This window comes from Cibotium barometz, chromosome 58 (genome assembly GCF_041138505.1).
Source record: "Cibotium barometz isolate CiBa-2024 chromosome 58, ASM4113850v1, whole genome shotgun sequence".
NCBI lineage: Eukaryota > Viridiplantae > Streptophyta > Polypodiopsida > Cyatheales > Cibotiaceae > Cibotium > Cibotium barometz.
The window spans coordinates 24,085,887-24,096,444 of record NC_141103.1 but is presented as its reverse complement, the minus strand read 5'-3'; positions in this window follow the sequence as shown (position 1 = coordinate 24,096,444).

The following is a 10,558-nucleotide window of genomic DNA, read 5'->3' as shown; positions in this document are numbered from 1 at the left end:
CTATTCAATTCAAAGAATAGAATTGATAATGACAATTGGTGAGCCAAACTATGCATTTTTTACCAATTTAAAGCATAAATATATGAAATATGAGTTCAAGGCTTACCTTATATATGCATTTTGATGAATTCTTTAATGGCTGGGAGATCGAGAATTAGGTGAATTGTTCTTTAGGGATTGATGCCCTTCTTTGACTCTTCTCAATTCCCTTCAAGGCTTACCTTATATATATATTTTGATGAATTCTTTGATGGCTAGGAGCTCAAGAATCAGGTGAGTTTTTCTTTAGGGATTGATGCCCTTCTTTGACTCTTCTCAATTCCCTTTTGTCCAACCAAATTAAGCTTGGGTTGATGAAAGACTACTCTAAACTTGATTTATGGACCACTGGTCAGTGTTGCACCTAGTAAATTGTGATTGTATACTTGTTCCAATTAAGTACCCTAACAATGATGAGATCTAGCACCTAGTTGCGCTTTATGACACCCTAATACTATTGAAAGTGACAACTAGTTGCTTCCCCCCAAGATAAGCTATGAACTAAGCATGTGTAAAGCTTAGATTAGAGGTTTTTAATGATGATCATTCTCTCCTAATCAAAAATTGATGAATTTTGCTCGTGGAGGGAGGAGGTGTGCAGAGGCTTTTAATAGGCCAACTAGTCCCTATGCATGCCCAACTAGCCCTCTACCAAGTGGCTGGTTAGCTTCCATCCCATTGTGGGCTTAACTAGATAATTTGTGGGGGGCTGGATTCTCATGACTGATTTTGTGTGATTCTCAACTAGTTAAAATGGTGGCTACATTAGTTAATTATGTTCTATAGTGTGCTAGACTAAGGCTTATCAATTTGCATGGGCATGCATGCACTAAAGTTAACTATTAAAGATATGCACGAGATCGCATTTTTGAAAAACAACTTCCCACGTACCACTCTTGATTTCTACCCATGGGTATTCAACTTTCCACCTAACAAATCCACCCTTGGTTTTTCACCATACCATGGTTTTGGAACTAAGTTAACCTTAGGAGATTTTATTAATTAATGTGCACACTCTTTATTACCAAAGTTGTATATGGATGGTCGGTTGTTTTAAAGCGGAGTTTCTAATTGGATTTAAACCTACATCATGCAAGTTTTATGTGATCCCCACACGTACATTGAAAAAGGGCATCATCCTCGGAAGGGGATGGATCACGGCCACGGATTACATCGTTAGCTAGCAAAAGGGGACCACAACACTCGAGCTCCCCTTCAGAATATTCACTAGACCTAGGGGGTGACCATGGTCTACACGTTGACAGCAGCAGCAGTGCACTACGAACAGTTTCTGAGCAACATGACATCTGTAGCCTTCTTTCATATATGTAGGAAGCATCAACAAAGTCCCGAGATCTCCTGACGACATCAATTAGCAGGCTATCCACAGTAGAGCAGGCTGTCTAGTATGTTTTTTTCCATGGTCTTCTTGGAGTTCATTTTGCGACCAGTATATGCCTTTTCATGGTCTTCTTGGAGTTCACCAGTATATGCCTTTTCAAGGTCTTCTTGGAGTTCACCAGTATATGCCTTTTCATGGTCTTCTTGGATTCGATTTGAAGGTTTAGGCTCATCAAATGGTGGAGTTCGAGATTTCTTGTTGATGGTGTTTCAAAGATACCATGGGATGGTGTATGCAAGCATTGTCATTGAAGGTCTAATTTAAGTTTGATGAAGACAAGGGGTTTTTCTTGGGATTCTTGGAAAAGGTTTCTTGGCCATGGTGCTCAAATGTTGAAGATTCTTGAAGATTTGTTGGGATTTCTTTGAGACCTTTGTTGAAAGCTTCTTGGTGATGATCCTATGCAAGCATCGATGATACAAGGCTTAGCAATCATGCAAATGATCTTCCGGAGGCTTCATACACTTGATTTTGCAAATCTTGGAAGCAAATCTTGGAAGAAATGCATTTCCATGATATGATGCATAGCCCTCACCTCTTTGGAAGCTAAATGTGTATGTTTAGAGCACCATTACACACCATTGATAGTTTTCTTGAAGCATTGGACACTTCCTTGAAGCATTTTGAGACTCTTCATGCTTCACAGAAGAGATTTAAAGCATTTGAGAAGCAGTCAATGTGGATGAGAGAACCTTGAGTTCATCAGCATCATCCCAAGCCTCGTCCTCCACTTTATGAGCCACCACCTTAGGTAACCCCTAACATTCCAACACTCCTCTCACCTCACCGCGCGTTGGCTACCCCCTCAAACCATTATGGAGATCTAAAGCCTTATTGGGGAAAAGACAAATACCACCTCCCAAACCTCAACCTCAACCCTTCTAAGGAAGGTCACACCAAGAAAGAATGGGTACCCAAAAGTTCCATAGCTAGCCAGGGTGAGTACGATGCCCATGAAAGATCTTGATAGCCACTATTTGGCCACCAAAAGCCCAACCGTGAGTGAAGATCTACCAAGAAATAGAGTTTTACCCAAACCTGGAGCCTCGTCGGATCCTCGTCAAGCTTCTTAGAAGCCTAGGGCTTCTACGAAGGAAACCCGTATGTTTGGGTTCAAAAACTTCACCATCTGCATAAATCTAGACACCAAAAAGATCCAAGCAACATTAGTAATAGCCAGTACCACCGTAGAAGTCCGAGCTTCATTGGATCCCGATAAAATGCACAAGGATTCTACAAAGGAAATCCTCACATCTAGGTGCCGAGATCAAAGAAACCCGTGCCCTGGACCCCTGCAAAACGCGCCCTCAAACATCAAATCCAAGTGGGTGTGGAGACCCAAAACCATACCTTTGATGCCGACTCGAAAACTTAAGTAGGAATGAAGAGCAATGGCTTCCACATCAACTCATGTGGTACATGCTAAATAGGATCTCAACAACTGCATTAAGCAAGCATGGGTGGTCGGATCATCCTCCAAAGAGAATAAAATTAAATTAGAATAATCCACTAGGTACTAGATCAAGAATATGCTTCTCCACTAGAATATCATCTAGAGCATCATAATACTCTAACTCAGACATAGCATCATAAAAGATATCATCATTAAAAGAATGATCATCATGACTATGATCCACATAAACAACATCATGAAGAACGTGTGTCACCAATCAAAGTGATATCATCACTAAGAATAAAATCCATGGGCATCATAAGAGAAATATGCTCCTTCCTCCCTATGTGTTGCATAGCACAAGGAGGGCCTTCAAGAAATGTACCTCCAATATCAACATCAAAGATTATAAACACATAGAACCATAAATATATAATATCCACATGCCAATATAGCATGGAAAAATCCATCCTCTCTTGTTGTAACATATAATCCATAAGCATATGCCTAATCATCTATCATATAAAAGAGCACATGAAAATTTCCATAAAGATCCATAGGTCTTGTCACCCATCATAGGCAATAAGGTGAATATATTCTTGTGAATAATTGTAAACCAACTTATGGATGGATAGGCAAATCAACCCTATCATGCCTCACAAAATAATGGAATAAACCCTCCATCACATGGAAAAATCCATCAACATGGATCCCAACATGCATAAAAATATCATGAATATCATCATGGATCACCATAAAAATAATATAATGAGAAACATCATCATCATGGGCAACATCATCACCATGATAATCAAAGAAAGCAAAAAGTACATAATCACTTAATCACCATCATTGCTCGTGATAAAAATAATCATCACAAGTAAGCACATCATCCATGCACAATGCATGATCCATAAAAACACCGTCAACATGATGGAAATTGGACCAAGAATCTGGTCATAGCTACATGAGAACACTCTCTATCCATGACATATGGCTGAACTAGAATATGAGAAGTATCCTCTAATGGAGAATCAAGAATCACATCATCCTGTGCATGTGCCGCATCATCATGGCATCCATCGATCACATTACCTATGTTCTCGAAATCATGAGGTAATATGATATCATCACACACATGTGAGTCAAAACTATGCACATCGACATCTCTGTCATCCTGACTATGCACTTTGATATCTCTACCATATTGATCATCTAACAAACCCTGAGATCCATATGATGTGAAGCTAGGCACATCCGAGAACTCCTCCAGACAATTCTGGCCTTCTAGATTCTCCCATGCACTCTCAACCCCACCATATCCATTCCATCATCCTGGCTATGAAGGTCAATATCATCACCACTATCCTACTCTAAGTCACTCTCATAAGCTTCCTCTAACTCCTCTATGGGCTGATTGCAAGGTTTCTATCCTCCTCAAACTTGAACAAGACTTACATCTACCCCTCTCATGATAACCATAAGCATCATCCAATGTGTCAGAAAACTCTTACTTATCGCTAGCTTTCTTCAAAAATTTTAGGTGAAGATGCTTTCCAGAAAATTTTAAATAACTCCTTTGCTAAATCGATTGCATCCATCTCTCTTACGACAAGGCTCAGTCAAATACGAGCATGCAGATGTGCAATGATCCTTCTTTAAGAAAAAAAAAATCTTCTTCTTCTCCATCACGACAACGAGTAATGTACATTGCAAATAGAGCTTGGTGCTATACCAAGATCAATGCCATGCACAAGACTACTGCTTAGACTTTGACCTCGAACTCAGACCTCAGCTCGAACCTCCAGTTCCAGCGAGCCTGATCGGCCTTGGTAAGCTTGGATCCTTCTGAATCTCGCTTCCGTTCGGACTACGTTAACGTTCTCCGCCTATCCCAAGCACCCGTCTGGTCTCGACCCGCCGACGGAAGGAATACACGTTACCACTGGCTTCCTTCACGACACACGATCATAACAGGCGGATTGCAGCGCGCTGGTTGACATGTTATCAACGTGAGAAAGACACCCATAGCAACAGCGCCCCATCATCGGCAAAGGGTTAATGGAGGATCTCCATTAACGTACTGAGAAAACGCTGCAATTAAATGCACGCATGGAAAACACAACAAGAAAGACATTTCCATTAAAGCTGTGCATTGATTCATTCATCTAATCTATTGCTCTGCATATCATGCCCGATTACAAAAGATGATAATAGTGGTTATATCCCCTATGCCTATGCATGCAACTATTGGCTCCATCCCTTGGGATCCCCCATTTGGCTCCTAAGGTTAATACAAAGACTATAAGGAAATGCCCATCAACACACACGTGCACACTCTACTTTGCACAATTGTACACTCCCGTGCATGTATCCACTCAAAATGCCCATCAGCACACCACTGTGAGAGGAATCTATCACAAGCACCACAACCCAACAAAAATAACAATAGAAGGCACCAGAACACCTAGCCACTATTCCTTGGTCCGCAGTTGCCCCAATGGGATACTTCAATACCCTCCCAGCCTCCCTAACCAATCTAGCAACTGACTCAGGCTGTTCTTTAAGATCAGCTTCTATTTCCAATGATTCTGATCTACTACCTAACAACCTCTTCTGATGACCATAGTTGACATCCGGTGACTAAACTCATCTCCAGCTGACGCAGAAGTGCTCAGATTCTGCCTCCAAAGTCTTCTCTTTGTAGCCTGTTAGAAATCTGCTCTCCAGAGTCCCAAAGTGTCTTCCACTGTCTACCCTGCTAGCCTCAAATCCTTGTCCTAAAGCCTCTTAGAACTAAGCAGCTGACCTCTGTCTGACCACCATAAACTCTTCTGATTGCCACAGACAAGTTAGATTTTGACTTACTTCTACTTCCAAAATCAGATGGCTTACTCCAGTCCAAAATTGATCCTCTAGTATCCACCTCAATCCTCCAGCGCCTGCAAACTTATAGACACACTCCCTAGATCTTTTTGACTGTCTTGTTGACCCTCCTCTAACCTTTTCTTCACCTTCCTCCTATAGAGTTTTGCCTAAGAATTCTGCTACACAGAGCTGTCTACTTTCGAACTCTACAGTTTATCTGAAACCTCCCAAAATGTCTTTTGACAGCTACAGACCTCAGATGTCACTTATCTTAACAAGATATCACCTCCCAAGATCTCTACTGACTACTACAAGCCCATAACTACCTCCGAAAGGACTGTTTCCACCCAACTAGCCTAACTGACTCGGCTGACAAAGAACATCACTCCTTTGACTCAGCTAACACCACAGGGAGCTCAAAGCACTTAAACACAACCAGAACCAATCTTCAGAAACTATCGACTGACCGCTAGTGTCAAAGTGCTGACACAGAAACCCTGTAAGATAACCAGGCCTTCTGGAAATTGTCCTCAGACAGCTCCAAAACTATCAGCAATACCTCACAATCACTTCCTTTCAACTAAAATAGATCAGATTAAGGTCCCATCACAACTTGCTGGCTGACTTAGAATCAAGCCTTTCCAAGCCGACTTGCCTAACTTAAACTCAACCAGAGTTAATTCTCCACCTGCAGCGTAGAGTCACCAAGATCACTCCATCCATGTAACACAAAGTTGAATCAAAACACAGAAGTAGTCATTAATACCACACAAGACTGTGTAACACATAACAAACCTTTAATCTTGAGCAGGTGATTGAAACAAGCAACAGATCAAAAGAAACTCTTACACACATGAACCCAAATAAACCCAAACTTATATTTTCAAACTTCTACAAGATCATCAACAACTATATTATCTACAGCAACTGTCTTGGAGGCTTCATTGGGGCTAATACAACGGGGAGATGCTTGAGCAATCCTCAAGTCTGGTCCAAGTTCCACCAATATTGCACTATGAGAGGTTATGGGACACAATCTCCCACACAAAACCCTCTCCTACTCCTGTAATTCCTTGCAGTGGAAAGATCTTAGTCTTCTCTCATAAACCCCACGTCGCCGTTTACATAGAACAAATCCTCAAATAACCAGCTTCACAGCAATCTCACAACACAGAACTAGCTTTCCTTGCAATCGCTTCGTCCACACTAATGCTCTCACAAAATTCTATCACCCAATAAAACTCGCTTACACATCCCCCTCTCCTTCTTGTGTAGCTATGCTCTATCGCCATGCATACTCTCACCTGCTCTACCCAATTCTGTCCGCTAGCCACCATGCAACAGTCCTAACATCAGCTTATTATACAATGAGTTACCAATGCGTAGCTATCCATGCAAGATCCTATGTTTCCTAAGGTCGTTGATCATACCCAATGTATTATTTTCTTCTCTTGGGGTTGGGGTGAGCACCTTCATGGAGCATATCCTCTTGGCCACAAAAAAAAAACTATCTTTTGCCAAACCCCCCCCCCCCCCCCCCCCCATGGTTGAATTATTCATGCTCAACCACTCGCTATGGATTCTTTGAAACAATCTTCAGCAAAACAATACATCCAGCTCCCAATAACCTTCTTCATGCTCTTCTGGCTAGTAGCTTCATCATCAAGTAAGTCTTCATCTACTATCTTTGAATCTTTCTGGACTATCATAACTGTGCACCAGTATGGCTTTAATCTGTAGCCATTTACTCTCTTTGAATGAAGTTGATCATCTAGACCTACCAGCTAGTAAGTTTCATTCTCATAAATGTGCACAACTTTGAAAGGTCCTTCCCACTTGATTTGGAATTTTGTGTGAACATTTCAACTAGCCCATTACATTGTGGGATAATAAGGGGTTGAAAACATGTGTAATGTACAATTTCTGCATAAGCTCTTCTATAATCTGGCCTCTGAAACCAGGTCCTTGATCTTTGAACAACTCTAAGGGCATACTAAATCTTGCAGAGATATCCTCAAAGACAAACTTGGCCACTTCCTTAGTAGTAATGCTTTTTACACATCTAGCCTCAGCCCACCTGGTTAAGTAATCCACTCCAATTAAGATGTAGATCCTACCCCTGGCAGTTGTGGGTAGAGGACCAATTGCATCTGTTAATCCATGGCGGACATTGCGACATACTATATTTTACGTCATTAATTTAAATATTCTGAGTCATGGGCCGGGCTTGTCGGCACCATATGTTAAGGATGAAGGGATTGGGTGATCGCCGATGAGAGGCGCACCTTGGATATCAGTAGGATAAGGGTTAGGGTCGGCCGGCCATGTATGGCACCCAAGTGTGAACGGCCAAGTCACCTATATGAGTCAAATGTAACCCTAAAATCCTCATTCTCATGTGTTGTGAATACAAGAGTGCTCTTGCCTTATCTCTTTGGTTTCCTTCTCCTGCGTTTGTGAGAGAGAGAGAGAGAGTGAGTGAGAGAGCGATCGAGCACTGTGTAGCGGCACGGCGGCGGCGGAGAGGCGGTAGAGCGGCGACGGCGGCTCCTCCTTCACGGCTGCGACGCGGGAATCCTTCAAGGCGGCAGTTAAGCGGTGAGTGACACACCTTTTGCATTCTGTTTTGAGCTTGCCTTCCTGGTTGTATGCTTGCAGCCATTCGTGGCTCGCATACGGTGTCCGGCAAGTCCCCAGCTACGACCTGTGCGGCAAAAGCGCACATTTTTGGCGCCGCTGCCGGGGAGTTGCCCTGCACCAAGCTCCAGTTTGCAGCTCGGCTACTGCGTGAAGTTTAATCTACACTGTAGGAAAGGCGTCTGTGTTGCTGTTGAGGTGTTTCTGTGGTTTTCAATCTCTGTTTCTGCAATTTGTCTTCTGTATTCCTGTTTCTTTTGTTATATTTTCGCTCCGCGTGTGGGCGTACGTTCTGTTATCTGGTTTCTGCGTGTGAGAGGGATTTCTGAATCCCCAGATCTGTGCTGTGTGTGCGAACTGCGCCGCGGCCAAGGTTGAACCGTAAGGAAACCCTAGAAAACTTATCCCACAGAAAAAACAGAAAATAAAAAATAAGAAAATTATTTAAAAAAAAAAGAAAAAAATTAAATTTTATTTTCAAAGAAAGAACCAAACGTGTGGAGAGGAAAGCTTTTCTAATTGGAGAAAATTTTTTTGAAAAGAAAGAACCCCAATTGACCCACGACCCCGGCCCCGGCCCCGGTCTCGGTCTTTTGATATATATATATAGGAGAGTGAGCCTCCATAGCTTTCTCTCAAGTGAGAGCTTATGGGAAGTCGTGCCCTATATGTAGCCCACTCCCCAAGGAGTAAAGTGAGCATGTGGGATAAAGCCCTCACCCTTTCCTCCACAAGCAAATAGGCTTTTGCCCCTTTCCCCCAAAGGAAACGGACTGTTTTGAGGACTACAAGAGCTCTGGATAGGCAAACACGGTGCTGTAAAGCACACTAGGACCCTTTAAACGATACGCTCGTTTCGAGCTATCACACGCCCTAGTCCAAGTTCGACCGTAAGTAAGGGGGTCAAAAACGGGTTAAAAACAACACAAAAACAAGTAAAAACGGGGTGCGAAACACCTAAGAAACCACTTGTGTGAGTTTCAAGGGTAGTTACCAACGCACGTAGGGTACCCACGTCACATGCATCTACGCTCTGGTCGGGTGCTAGAGCCTGAACCACTAGAAAGCGTTTCAGTCTACGCAGGCTCACACCATCCCTCCACGTTGGCATCTTGGCCTTCGGCTGGAACCCAAGGGAGTGCAACCCAAGATCCACGAATAGTGGATAGTGACTCGTCCTCTGACTCAGAAGCCATGGAAGGACACCCTACCAAGAACCCTGAGGAGACAAGCCAAAACATGCCAGTGTGGGCCCCACAACCCGGATCTAGCATGTTTAGTCGTCTAATAGAGACCTTTAGTAGAGCTACACGCTCTGAACATGCGACAAGCGAAGTAAATGAGGAAGGAGGGGTAGTAGATTCGCCATTCACATCTTATGTAGACCCTACCCTCCCAAAGAGTGTCCATGTGGATATTCTACCCACTTCGTTTAATGAGGGCCCTACTGAGCTACCACATTCCGATGCTCCTCCTAAAGTAGAGGTCCCTAGGAGCCAATCCATAAGAAGTGACATTGCGTCCACTTCAAGAGAACCGTTTGGCACACCAAGTCTGGATGGGATATTTCTCAATGAAAATTGGGAATATGATCTACACACAGAGACTCTAACGGACCTATACACGGGTTACACATATCATGTAGGTTGGTTAGAAGTCCTACGATCTACATCTAGCGCCACTAATCTAGAGGAGCAACAACACATGATATGTGAGGTGATTCATAGAATTATCCAAATTGAGAGGCAAAATAGGGGAGTGAACTTAGTTTCCACTGGCCCTATGAGATTTTTGGATACGGGCAAGGCCAAACAACCAACCCTATCACAATTGGAGACTCCCTCCGTGAGTCCCATAGACCCTTCATATGTTGTTTCGCCTGGAGTCTCAATGCAGGTTGAGCCCACGAGTAGTAACTTTAGCTTTCCAACCTTGGCTCAACTTTCCATTAGGGAATCCGCAATGCCTACCCCAATGATGAGCATGACAGAAAGTGCACCTGTTACCACTGTAGTTAGTACGACACCACTACCTAGTGGAACAGTACCTACAACAGTGCATGGTAGTGCCTATCGGCCTTATGTATCTATTGCTACTCATGCCCATGTAGCTCCTACGCCTCCTAGTATGCCAATGGCGTATGCTCCACGACCGCCTTATCACCACCCTTATCCAAGAGGAGCTAGGCCTAGCCACATATCATATCCTACGTCATTTGC